The sequence below is a fragment of the Petromyzon marinus genome, chromosome 15 (genome assembly GCF_048934315.1).
Source record: "Petromyzon marinus isolate PM22_M1 ecotype Great Lakes invasive population chromosome 15, UKy_Petmar_22M1.pri1.0, whole genome shotgun sequence".
NCBI classification, from domain to species: Eukaryota; Metazoa; Chordata; class Hyperoartia; order Petromyzontiformes; family Petromyzontidae; genus Petromyzon; species Petromyzon marinus.
Genome location: NC_133681.1, coordinates 15,199,263 through 15,213,873, shown reverse-complemented (window position 1 = coordinate 15,213,873; position 14,611 = coordinate 15,199,263). Strand labels below are relative to the sequence as shown.

The 14,611-nt window shown below is 42.3% G+C and overlaps 1 long non-coding RNA gene across 1 annotated transcript; it reads right to left on the bottom strand.

The window, feature by feature from the left end:
* Positions 1–6,990: 6,990 nt before the first annotated feature.
* On the bottom strand, positions 6,991–13,753 carry LOC116942720 (uncharacterized). Its single transcript, XR_004402843.2, has 3 exons — positions 13,023–13,753; positions 11,256–11,331; positions 6,991–7,353 (listed from the first exon to the last, which is right to left on the bottom strand). It is a non-coding gene; the product is annotated as an uncharacterized LOC116942720 (long non-coding RNA).
* Positions 13,754–14,611: the final 858 nt, after the last annotated feature.

Genomic DNA, 14,611 nt, shown 5'->3' with positions numbered 1-14,611 from the left:
ATGGAATCACGCGGGACTTCCGTTTGACTCGTTCGTGTCGCAAAGGACAGCGATCACAAGAACAAAGATCCCCCGCGCATAGCCGTTAGCAGACTGTTTGGGCAAGTGCTGTTAGCGAGTAACACCTATGAAGGCCCGGCACGGCACACGAGGGGGTAGGTGGCCAACATCACGCCCGGCCGCCTTTGCCTCCCTCGTGGCGATGTTTACGCGTCGCACCAGGTACCCATTTGAGGCTGAGTCGACCTAGATGAAGCCCAGGACCGGTTCAGTAATCGTCACCGCTGTTGGCCGTGAGCGGAGATCGAACCGCAGGTGGCCAGGTTCGTAGCGCATCGCATAGCGCTGCGAACCTAACCGCTACTACAATACCGCTCCCCACGCACAAAGGCAAAGGTCCCCCGTATAGCCTTCGCATACCGTTAGGGCAAGTGCTGTGAGCGAGCAGCACCTACGAAGGCCACGCGCACAAACACACGCAACCGGGGGGTGTTCTTTTGCTCTCTTCCAAGACGACTTCATTTGTTTTGGACGCAACCGTGACATCGATAAAAAAAAAACTCGCACCTGATTGGTCACGTGATTGCTGAAGCCAGCTAAAAGCCATTCAGTCGTAGACGGAGATATCAATTTCTTTGAAGTTGCGTCAGATATAAATTAAGGTGCAGCCCTGCAAGTGCTTGCTCATGCCACTCGTGGCATGAATAACCTTCACGAGACCGTAGACTCTACAGAACCTCTCTGGAGTCTCGAGGGCATTTGGCCTACTCGTCCACCCTGGCCCAGCTGTTTTGTAAGTGGTAGGAGTTGGCGCACTTTCGCCCACACTGCACGCGACCTGCCGCCCGACTACCTGCGGCGTAGTCATTTATCCTGCTCGGTGGACAGAAGCAGGGAGATTTTAAAATTATCCTGCACGTTATTTCAACTGCCACGCCGGGAAATCGAATCGAACCGGAGGGGCTCTCGATTGAAAGGTAGGATGGAACCGGCGACCAAAAGACAGGTGATGCAATGTGCTACAACCATTGCATTATGACAACAGAAAGGGTTTAATTCTATAACACTTTGACAAATCGGACATTTAATGTACATAAATCATTAGTTATATATTTTAAATGTTACATTTGTGACACATTTCCAAAGGGCAGGGGGTATCAGCTGGGAAGGGAGATGGGGGGGACAATACCCATTCTTCAAGTACTCACCTTTGCTGTATCCACACGGCTTAATGTGTGATGAGAAATGGCATTCGAGTCGTCGACTTCTTTGAGCTACATGCATGCAAACCGTTCCGGCAGCGGGCGAGGCTTGCCCCCTGAACAAGGCTCAGCTGCAAACGATTTACTCGCGGCCTGATGAGACGACGCCCCACTTTGCCCAAATCACAACTGTGCGAGATCGGGCGGAAAAGCAGTAAAAATAAAATAAAAATAAATGTGGCTTAATAGCGGAGTTCCTAGCTATCAGATCACTTTGATACACTCTATCCCCAAACCACAGCAGCGTTCTTAGATTTCTGCGGTGGAGACGCATTTGCAGTCTCCGGCTTGGAGACTCCTGCTCGTCACGTGAGGGGGCGATCGTGCCACCACCACCACCACCACCACCCAGGAATCATCCCTCAGGTAGCATTACCACCGTCTTGACTACAACCCCAGCAACGCGGAATACAATCCAGCCGGTGAATCATCATCATCATCATCATCGACATCAGCCATGATCAACCCACTGCTGGATGAAGGCTTTCCCTAGCTGTTGCCGTCTCTCACGGTTCTGAAATATACTTTGAAAACATTTTTTTTTTTAATTTTGATTTAAAGCTTTCGTGACTGCAGGGATTCATATTCTTGGTTCTTTCGGTAAAGTCACGTAGAAGGGAAACAAATAAAATACAATAAATATAAAACAATAACATTCTCACGACGTTTCACATGCAACACCAGCCATCATCATCAGGTGTGAAAACCTTCTACGTGACTTTATCGAACGAACCAAGAATATAACATTTTTTAAGAGGGATCAAGAGTAAAATTTCAGATTGTGTTCAATAATTGTGATCTGTTTTTTTTTTTTGCCAGGTTTCCTCACGAGATGAAGTGTTTTTGTTTGAGCGAAGACATCGATTCATTGCAAACTAAAGGCACATGATCAACAGCAGAGTCAGTGAAACTGGGTTTTTAATTATCCATAGTGTGTAGGATTTTTTTCACGTTCGCGCTGTGAAGCTCAACGGTGTGTTTTCGAGTCGTACTGCGTGCTGTTCGGCACGATGACCGACGTTTCAAAACATCGAACATCGTGCTAAACAACACGCGGTACAACCGAAAACACACACATTCATAATAATCTGTAAAAATATGAGCTATTTATTAACTGCTGCGGTATTTGACTCCAACTGCGCTCATTTTTGTTAACTTGTCTGTACAGTGTTTTTAATCGTGTTGATCGACTTTTTAATCGCCCTTTAATCGTGTTTTCAATCGTGCTTCACGAATGTATTTCCTCGTTTACTTCTTTGCCCCAGGGGCAAGATGTTAACTACCTCGCCTGGTATACAGGAGGTCGTGGGTTCAATCCCGACCCTGATGCCTGCTGTTTATTTGGAGTTTGCGTGTCTCTCTCCCCGTGGTCCCATGGCTTTTTCTCCAGATCCTTCGGTTTGTCACTTCACATTTATAGTCGACATGCATTTAGAATATTTGGCTGCTATGCCTTTCCACGTGATAAGCGACTCCATTGGGCTATCATTTATTGCTTTTGAAAAAAAATCTGCATAGCTCAGTGGACCTTTCCTAGTCAAAGCAAATGCACAATATATTAATATATGTTTAACTTCTCATTTATAGCCGTATTTAGAAATGTTAAAGGCCTAGTTATATATGAATTAATCGATTAATCTAGGTTGTCTATGCTCACAACAAATGTATTGAATCGTGGTCGTAATATAAATGTATCACATTCGTTGTATACAGTGGATTTATATTACCTCTACAGATACAAGCCGCCACTACATTCACCACACTGTCAATTCTTGAATCAAATATTGGACCCTGAACCATAACAATTTAATTATTCGCGAGAGGTGTGTCGTTACGCCCTACGGAAGACATCAAGCGAGTAATTCAAAGTGTCTAATTATTTTGGATGGAAATTTGAATGTAAAAATAACGATTAGCAACGTGAAATTTTACGAAGAAAATGTGTTTTGCTCATAGCTGTCTGAATGAAAATACAATTCAAATATAAATCGTTTTAATGAAACAATATCAAACAAAAATTGCTTCATTTTTTATTTAATATGATGTGGTGAGGGACATCAATTAATGTTTTTTTTATATTTCCAAATAAACACTATATTTTGCCAAGTCTCTACCACCAACAACAACAAAAATATTGCAATGTGTCTGAGCCGACCATCCAATTTTGATGAGAACCTGCAAACCAATGTTCCTTTCGGAAATGTATTATATCTTGTCAAGGTAAAAAGCCCATCCAAAACCAGCCCGAGTGGCTCAACTGCACAGCCGGTGGATGGAGCGCTCAACTTGAGCGAAACCTTCGCATCTCGTGAAACAAACCTGGTGAAAACAAATCACAATTATTGAATAAATCTCTCGATGTTACATTTTTCCCTTTCTGTGAACACGGCCCGCAGTGTCTACAGATGCACCGTAACAGAAAATGATCCAGCGTGTACGGAAAGTGTACCTGCTTTTTAATTTCTATAATATTTTCTGAAACTCTCAATAGAATTGTCCTTTCACACGCGTACGCTCTGTTTTTTTTTATCAGAATGATTTTTTTTTTATTTTCTTACATTGGACGAAGGAAAAGTAAGAAACACGCCCGGAGGACGTCCACTGCGGAGATGGATCGATTAAGTCAGCTCGCGTGAAGGAGCGAGATGGATTGTTGCGTAGTGTGACCGTGAGGAATGGCGGCGAGATTGGCAAGGCTTTCATCCAGCAGTGGATAAATCATTGCAGATGATGACGATGATGATGATGGTGTTGCATTTTCAGCATTTTAATTATCAACAAGTAATGTGGTAAAGGTCCTTTGAAATGTGATCATGTGTGCAAGCAAGCAAAGTTTACCTATCCATTTCAAGAATGGCTTAAGGTTTCCATGGTGTTAGCAACAAACTTTTTGTAAAAGGAGTAAAATACACAGCAGTCTATTCTATGGATCTATCTCACACAACCACAAATGTACATTTTTGTGTATAGCTACCCCAAATGTTATTAATCTGGATAATATTTATAAAATTAATATTCAGCACAGGCACTCTCAAACAGACATAATTACTTAATGGCAAGTTTTAAATTACATATGCAGGTCCACTTAATAACACGCACACATAGGTATATAAAACGGGAAGTCAAACCTGTCTCAGAATAAGGATATCAAAGTTACACAGTCTCGCACAAACACGTTTATTGTTCAGCGCATTAGTGTCTGACGCATATGCACTTACGTTATTCTACTACACAACTGGTACTGTATGTTAACTGCATGAGAATAATTAAGGTAAAGGGGTGGGCGAACATTTTTGGTGATGCACTCTGACAACTTTAAAGAACTATGTTGTGTGAGATCCCCAACAATCGCATGTCGATGACACATCCTGTCAAAAAGCAGTATAGCAGATACGTTTATGTGCACATACTTTGAGTGTTGTCTCCATATCGGCATGTTTTGGGTTTATTTTACATTTAGGGACTGCCCAAACGGTCTTTAGACACTATGCGCAGAGTATTTGGCTGCTATAAATCTCCACATGATAAGCCACGTCGTTTAAAAAGAGTTCTATAACTCAGTGTGCCTGCCCTGGTAAAATTAAAAATAGGCAAGATGTTCTGGAAAAAGTGACGAATTGCAATGATTCATGGTCATGATTCGATTCAAGATTCAAATAACTTTTGTCTGATTTGTAATGTCACAAATTCGTGCAGTTTGGAATGCACAATTGTTTCTAAATGTACCACTAGCATATCAAATGCATATGCATCACAACGATACTGGATTCATACACACAATTGAATGCATGTATCACAAGTAGGAGAATCAATTTCAATCGATTAGTCGTTACATTGCTTGCATCTGTGCCCTCTTTTCATCTTTTTTTTGCTACAAAATTTACTGCCCAACATGAGTTACTTAACGTAGTAAAACAACTCGTGTTCTTTTGCCACGGCTGTAAAACTGTGGCTTCGGACAGATGGGATTGGTTTGTTACAAAAAGAGCAATCACTTTGGAACTTGGCATCAGTACACACAAACAGTGCATGTAGCGTCATCACGGGGAAACGAACACCATCTTCAGAGGCTGTGACTCAGGCTCTTTAGTCAACAATAGAGGCACCTTTCATGCCACGTGCACTGAGAAATTTCCACAAAGCGCATGAAATGTTGATCTCTGAGGTCTATACTGTCAGATTGGTTTGCATGATCTCACAACGCGAGCAGATTGCTCTAACTCTGGGCTCGAGTTTGATTTTTTTTGGCACGCAAAAAAGACGGAATTTCTTCCACCAAATGAAAGGGCACCATAACATAGTAGCCGCTAAACTCTCGGTGCCATCACACGAGGCTGTGCAATCATTTAATAAAATGGGAATTTAAAAAAATTGCATTAAACTTTAATCACATGAGATAACGTACAATTAACCAAAAAAAATGTTCTTAATATGAGAAGTGAAATTATTCAGCAAAAGTATGCCAGTAACACTGTGTTATTGTGTACAATACGTCAGAATCCCTACAGGAGCTTTTAGGATATTGCCGAAATGCTATAGGATTTATTTTTGTAACAGTTCTCAGGGGAGAATAGGTGAAAGGGTTAAGTATGTCATATTTTAAACATTATTGCTCTGCTCCTGTTGATATAAAAAAGTAAACCAGTTTTATATCGTTTATAGAAACTCCAGCAGATGGTAATAGAGTAATACTTTTAACATTTTTCATAGACTCACATTTTTTTATTCTAATTTGACCACGTGCAAAAATTGCTTGATAATTTGCGAACATGCCAAAACGACACTTTTAATTCGACCATACGGTTAAATCATCCATACAATCGTCTTAGGGGATCACTGTGCAGCATTCTGCATCTTGTATTCTGCTTCAGCATTACTAGATCATGTAGACAGCGAAAATAGAAATCCTTCATTTAGCTGCAGACCACACTTCATCTTCGTGCCTGTCCGCCACGCTGCAGTTTACAAGTTCCAATTGTTTGCCGTTGGAAAGGCGAGTAAGGGTCACATTGAGAGCAGCATATTGCTTCTGGGTTTGAACACACACTACCCGTAGCCCATCCCGAAGGCTTGCAGAGTTCAGACAAGCCCAAAGGAATTCTTGAGAAAGGGCTCTGCAGTCCGCCAGGCTATATTTAGCTTTATAACCCCTCCCCCCCCCCCCCCCCCCCCCCCCCGGGGAGGAGTGCTGAAGCAATTGGGGGCTTAAAGCGCTTTGTTCCTCACTGCGTTAAAATTCCAAAGCTCTGATCAGAGGTTTTACACATCCATCCGCAGTGGGTTTCATGGTGTTTATATATGGCATAATGAGTACCCCACCCCTCCTACCCCTCTTTTTTTTTTAACTGCAGACACCCAGAAAAAAAAGTATTTCGTGCAAATTATAATTGCACGCCACTGTGTGCCAGCGACTGAAATCGCCCGGCGATGCGCCCGATCTCGCCACGTCGCAGAAGATGAGCAGAGTTGAGAGCTCCGGTGCCGTCGTCTGGGATGGGATGGGATGGGCCACCGGCGTGCGCAAAAAAGTGAGATCTTGCATCGACGTTGCGGGGCAGTTAGAGGGTCGTGGAGCAAAACAACAATAATAACAACAACAACAACAACCACACTGTTCTTTCTGCCTTGCCCTTCACCTTCATCGACGAAGCACTGCCCAGCATAGTGAAATATGGTCACATATATATATCTTACTGCCCAGCAAGGTGTGGGGCGGCCTTCATCCAGCAGTGGATTGACAAATGAGCTGTGCATGTATAATCGTGCGTATATATACAATTTGTGTACTGTATCTGAATAAACGCACGCTGTTTTTCGTCTCTGGAGGTGACATTCCCAATGACATTCTGTGACCTGCAAAATAAACTCGACTCATACTTACAATGGACACTGTACATTCTTTGACATCCGAGAAGAGGAAGTTCAGCCCGCCATCCTGACTGCTTCCACGTGTGCATAAAGGATCCCGGTGCATACTTGGACTAGGGAGAGCCACCGAGTGACTGTGTCAAAGCCTGCCGGCGGTGTCTAGATTCCCCACAAGCGGGTGGGAAAGGCCCTCCTTATACAGACGCCGGACAGTTGATCAAACCTGGCCGGATGGGAAAAATCTATTTGTTACTATTAAAGATCTTACCAGGTATAAGGCCCACTGAGCTCTATTTTTAAATAAGCGACCTGGTCACAAATGATAGTTCGACGCAGTGGCGATTTATAGCATCCATTGATTGGTTTCCTTTAACTTTCCTTCTTCCATCGAACCCACGACCTTCTGCATAACACGCGAGATAATTAACATCGCGCCACTTTGGAACCCCTATCTATCTATCTGTTGTCATCCTCCTAAACTGAGGGTTGATACTCATGACAGGGGCTTTCCACATTTTCTCTCTCACGGAGAGTCCCGTCCACCTGCGACCAAAGATCCCTCCTATAACTTTAACAGACTGTAGGGGCAAGTGGTGTTAGCAAGCACCTATGAAGGCGCACGAGGGCGGGGTGGCCAGCACCACTCCCGGCCGCCTTTGTCTCCTGAGTGGTGATTTTTACACACTGCACCAGGTACTCAGTCGGCCGAGGGAAGGCCCAGGACCGGGACCGGTTCAGGTAATCGTCACTCGTGTTGGCCGTGAGCAGGAATCGAACCCGGGTCGCCAGGTTTGTAGCACAGCGCGCTAACCACTACACTGCCACTCCCCCGCCACCTGCTCACACTGCTCCACCAGCGGATTGGTTTCATTCCACTTTCCTCCTTCCATTTCCCCTTGAAGAATCATCTTAATCATTATGTCGCCAGTTGACCCTCCTAGGATATGTCATACGGTTGACAAATGGAAGCAAAAAAATATATTCACATAAAAATACGAATTGATTCAAATGACGGTCCCGTTCGCCATGCATATTTTTAAGATTAATACAACATTTAGGAGGCCATGAAAACCCTTTGTATGGACTTTTAAAGCAATAAAATGCGCCTTTTAAAACAAGAATGTAGCATAATATCTGGCGCAGGACAATTTTTTTTTATTCCATACCACCGGCAAACTAAAAAAATAGGGTTAAAACAAGAAAGGGATATTCCAAGTAATTTTTCGAAGGAATTGAATATTAGATTTCAAATTCAGCTGTAGCTACCCAGCACTCGAAAAAGCCTTAGATACAATTACAATATCAAAGCAAGTGCTGCATTATCAATTAGTACATCAATACTGTAAAAAAATGCCAAAGAACAATATACTGTAAAAAAAAAATGCCAAAGAACAAAATGTTACCTGAGCAGAAACTTATCAACATATTAAAGTTGAGGAAGAATTCAAGAGAGTAACAAAAGGCAAGTGGAGATCAGCTACACGCAAATGTACTAGCGGCCAAATGCACCTTATATTCTGGTGCGGAGTCAAGAACACCCCGATAAAGACTTCTCAGCTGATCGTGTGTGGACATACGAAGACTGCCAATTATTTGCGTGGAAAGTATAAATATTGGTGGGGGGATACAGAGGGACACGTGGTCTCCTCCGCAGGCATTGCCCTGTGCAGGAAGCCACTTAATGTGTGTTTATTATTGTTTCAACAAAACTAAACAAACACGGTACATAAATAAGTGTACAGCGCTGGGGCATAAATCAACAGGGTGTACGTTTTTTTTGAACTCTCGAATATCATTCACAAAGCGATGTAGCACCAAACAGTAATGTGAAAGGGTCGTCATTCAATGCCCAGTCCTGAGTTTAATGGGCTGACTGTGTTTGTTGTGGCTTACAGTACATTGCAGTGCTCATTACGTGTGTGTGGGTGTTCTTTTTCTTAAGTGTCACATTTTAAACAATACCTTAGCATGACAACTCTGAGATTATATTGGGAATAAAATGATATGTAATTTACAATATTATATTTGCACTTTGAATGTACCTTGCTTTGCTTTGAAAGCTGAATTCTATTGAAAATGCCGTGGAATTTTTATCTCAAGGTCATCATTATTGCAGTTGATTGATTTATTAAGTTCACAATTGAGTTTCTTATTTTTTGTATTAAATTCGTTACTTTTGGATCTCCGTCAATCACTGCTGAATGAAGACCTCCCCAATACCGTATATCAGCCATGGGAATTGTATGACCACACTTCACCATGCTGGTCATTGTGGACTGGTGAAAGTAGATGCTTGCGATCAGTGCAGATATCACGTGCCACTGATATCAAACGCAGATTAACAGATTCCGACTGCAATGTGCACGTGACATGGCTCAAATCGCAATATGGAATTTTTCTAGATTTGAAGTTTTCGTGACTGCAAGGATCCATACTCTTTGGTTCTTTCGGTAAAGTCACGTAGATGAAAAAATATATTTAATTTAGTTATTTTCATTTTATTATTTTCATTATTACTGTTTTTATTTCTCATCTACGTGACTTTACCGAAAGAACCAAAGAGTATGGATTTTTTCTGTTAATTTAGAAGCCCTCCTATTAATTTTATTTCAAATGCCTAAGCAACCAAGTTGTCAGTTGCTTTTACTGTGCAACATATCGGAATGTGCCAGGTCGTGACACTTTTTTTTATTAGCAGAACTGAATAACATTACGGTTTTATGTTATAAATCCACTGAACGGTCAAAATCTATCCCCATCTATCCACCACTGCAAATTAAACAAAAAAACATGATGTGTAATACATTCAATACATTATCCCGAGGAATAAAACCACTTAACATTTTTATTTTCTAATTTATTGATTTCAAAAACGCCATTCTGGTGAAAAGAGCGAATGATGGGAAGATCTTCTTGTGAGGCTATATTCACGACAATTTCTTTCACAGCACGCGGGGCTTTGAATCAAATTAAATCAGCACGTGGGAAATCGCTACATGCCCAGCGAGGCCCTGCCATGGATTTGGAGACCTGCGGTTGTGCTAAGGTGAGTCTTTGAAAGGATAAACTCAGCACCACTTTGATAGCCCCCCCCCCCCCACGATTTCTTTGAATTTGTGACATGTTGCTACTTTCCCGGAAGTGGATAATCCTACTGGGCAGTGGATTTTTTGTGTGGAAAGGCTCGTGCCCAAATCGTATTATCGAGGGCGGTGAGTTTTCTTTGCACCACATTAATTTGACACTGAGCCGCCAATATCATTAAAGTTAAGAAATAAATCAAATCAATAGTAAAATTATCTGACATCAATTGGAAGTAGCCGGAATATTATTGAATCCGAGTTTCTTTCGAGATGTTTTGTTATTCAATTTAGCTTTGCGGTTTTATTTTTTACTTTCACACACGTCGTTCGAGATTAACTTAATTTGGATTGATTACGTTTTTTATATAAAAAGTGAAAGGTGAAAAAAATTAAAACAAATATATATTTATATCGGTACTATATTTAAAGTCATAATAATGTATAGCCCTTTGTCAAGCTATTGCTTGATAAAGGGCTCTCCATACTGTCAGTTGGGGGGATTTTGACTATACTTCACCATCAAGAGGAGGGGACCCCAGGACCTGTTCAGATATCACCACTGACGTTTAGCTGTGGCTGGGAATTACAATATTTAAATTGCTAGGTTCATTATTGGCACTATGTCTACGCTTGTTTTACCCAGGTAAGCCCAATTGACTCTCGTGGCTCTTTCTCAGGATGGTCTCGTCAAGATGACTGCTCAGGATAATACCAATTGAGTAATTTGGGGTTTATTTTTCCGAATTTGGAAAGTTTGCACCGCGACGTGGACGCACAGTGGCCTACTCTTGCGAATAACATCATGGGATCTATAACATGTACTGTGATGCATAGTTAATGCAAAATAATAATTACATTTTATATAGAGCCGTTCGTGCAAATCTGGATCTCACAACGCTGTACAATACAACAGCAACAACAATCATATATATTGCCCTTCGCAAAAACACATGGCACACCCAAACCAAGGTCAACTTATTTAAAGGCCATAGTCATCACAAAGGTGTTATAAATGAAACTTAAATCGGGGGAAGGGACTTACGTGGACGTGAGTTCGACACTGTGGGAGCTGCAGATGCGACGGAAAGGTTGGTTTAATCAGGGTGGCCCTCTGCATTCTGCGAACGCGCACCAAACGCGCAAAGGAAAGCATCAACAGTTTGCATTTGGGAATGTGACAACGAATGTGGGATTGTCCATTGACAAAAGATCATTCAATCGTCGGCGGTGCCGAAAATCCGAGTTCGAAAAAAGCAAGTGGGCATATGCAATCATTATCATATCTGATCATGTTTCTGATCATTAATTGCTCATATTGATGTTCTGCTGAAAAAAATATATCTTATCGCTAATATCAGACTCAAGTTAAACCCAAATGCATTACAAAGAGGAACACAAAGTAATGATGCTACCTTTCTTTACGGGGACAATTTTATTACATATTGGATATTTTATAGGTAAATAAATATTGTTGGAGGTCTCCCCCGTCTAAGAGGGCTATTGACATACTGGAAATGTACAATATATTGTTCTTATAAGCAGCAAGCAAGAGAAATTATTTATTTTGGGGGGTGAGGGGGAGGGGCAAGAGGCCCATCTATTAAACAGTATCTAATGTAGGGCCACGTCAGTATCTTCAAAGATATCGATACCACTCAGCAGAGGGATGCGTGTGCTTTAGCCCCAAATGTTGGAGCGGTGGCATACAGGGCGCAACAATGGGGCATTGCCGCAGCGTAGTTAATTTTGTAATGTTTCTTCTCTGTCCAATAATGAATCCATATTAATGAAAGCTACAGGCAATTTGAATGCAGTCACTTAATTGCAAAGTAGTTTTTTTATATATATATTTCGGCTAGTTATGCTGTAAATTATTAAATGTGAAGGGAAATCTAAAGCTGATTTCAATCACTGCATAGGTAATGGTTGACATGGCAATAATCGTAGTCTATGAGAATTAGTAATGTGTAAAAAAATCCGCTTAAACAATGTGGTGATTTAAGCGTGTGAGTATTACAATGATTATTTTTGGGCTTTTGAACTCCATCATAACGCTTAGGTTTTGTTCTTGTGATAAACACATTTTTCATCACATGATTTGACAAAACCATGATGAATATAGTTTAATTCTCTTTTCACGTGTGTGTTTCATTATGTAGCCATATGTGTCCATTTCTCCTTTCCATATTACTAATATTTGTTATCTTTGCCCCGTACAATATGGAAAATATATTGGTTGGAATATGATGACAAGCGGGGGGAGCTTGAGTGCAGTGGTTAGCGCGCTGCGCTATGAACCCGACGGCCTGAATATGATTCCCAGCCACGGCTAACACAAGTGGTGAATGATATCTGAACCAGTCTCAGACTCACCAACCGACCCTTCACCAATCGGCACTGACTAGCATGGTTAAGTATGGTCAAACAATTCCCATGACATAAGGAAGCCTTCATCCACCAGTTGATTAACAAAGGGCTCTAAATTAATCTTATTATTATCTTAATATTTTACATTACTCTGCTTATTTACCTTGCCTTTCATCAGCATTATTATTATCATCATCATCAGCCATGTCTCTCCACTGCTGGATGAAGGCCTCCCTATGCTGTTGTTATCCTGCAAAGTCCTGCAATGCCAGTCATATTCGCCTTTGCACGATGGAAAATACATTGTATGGAATGTGGTGACACAGCCAGAGGTAAACAAATGATCAACACCGAAACAATTTAATGAAACGTAAATCCAATGCAAGCTTTTACATGTTTTACAATTTCAGAAAGCACAGCATTTTTTTTTTAAAAAACTTACATTTTGTCCATACACGCATTGTTTGCAGCAGTAAAGGTTCAACAATGAGTGGCACAATTTTGTTTTGGTGGGAGAAAATATGCTGGCAGTCACAAATAAAAAAGAAAATAATAATAAAACAAAGATGTTGTCAGGTCCCCAAGAGAAATAAATAATGCAGGATAACACTTTCACCTAAGGAACCATTTTATTTTCTCAACTTCCACCTGTATCAACATTTCATTGGACAGTTTTTTTTCCCCCCAAAAAATCACATCAACTCTCAGCTGCCAGACAATACCCCATACATATCAAACTCATGCCACGCGCTACATCGTAAAACCACACATCGGTCTGATCGCAGCAAAAAAAAAGGTGACTTCAATTCATGCCACTTTCCATGCCATCTCCATCATCGTCATCCCGGGCCGGGGAAGCTGTGGGCAAAAGGGTTAAGGCTGGCGCTCTCGTCCCCGGGAAAGGAGCGGCTAAAAAGACTTTGACAGCGCGCGGGCTGGCAGGCTCTGAAGTGGGAATTCTCCAGGCGTGTGCGTGGCTCTGGCGAGCCACGGACCCCCGCTGACTGCTGCATCTGTGCAGACTTCACAGAGGCTCGGCCGTCTTTGATCTTCCCATGCAATGCACTGTAGCGGCAAACGGCTTCGCCGAGGACGAGCAGCAATTCAAAATAAAGAGAGCTCGCAGCAGCAGCAGCAACAGCACACATACGTACAAAGACGAAGATCCCCCCCCCCCCCCCCCCGTGTAGCCTTAACAGATTGCTGGGGCAAGTGCTGTTAGCGAGCACCTATGAAGGCACACGAGGGGGTTGGTGGACAGGCACCACGCCCGACCGCCTTTGACTCCCCAGTGACGACGTTTACACATCGCAACGGGTACTCGTTTGAGGCTGAGTCGACTTAAGGGAGGCCCAGGACCGGTTAAGATCAGTAATCGTCACCGTGAGCGGGAATGGAACGCGGTCGCTGGGTTTGTACCGCAGCGCGCTAACCGTTGCACTGCCGCTTCCCACACACGCATAAGTACGTACACACACACACACGTACACACACACACGTACACGTGTGTGCGTGTACGTGTGTGTGTGTGCGCAGAGAGTGAGAGAGGAAGCAGGAAAATGAGATGCAGCCCCATTGTATTGGGGCGGTGGGGGCGTTAGGGGCTGGGGGGGGGGCATAGTGGGGGGCTGAACCCCCACCTCTGCTGCAGACTCATCCCCGTTTCTAAGTCGAAAAATGTTGCTACAATATTTAACAACAGTGGCAATTTCTTTTTTTTTATTTTCTTAAGCCTTTTTCTCATATCCTCATAGACATATTGGGAACAGAATGGTAGGCAAAACAAGCGTATTGTTACTGATTGTGATAAGCGTTTAACAGTTGCTTAAAGCGAGTTGTTGCATGTCTCCCTTTAACCAAGGTCACCTTATAGTTTTTACGAGATGGTTATATTCAGTATATGTGGGCACCATTACAAAAGATTCTACCCTGTATAGCCTCATGGAACACTGAGGAAAGAGATGCGAGCGAGCACCTCTATATATCACCTGTCAACGATTTTGGCCATTGCCTCGAAACCTGCAGAAGTTT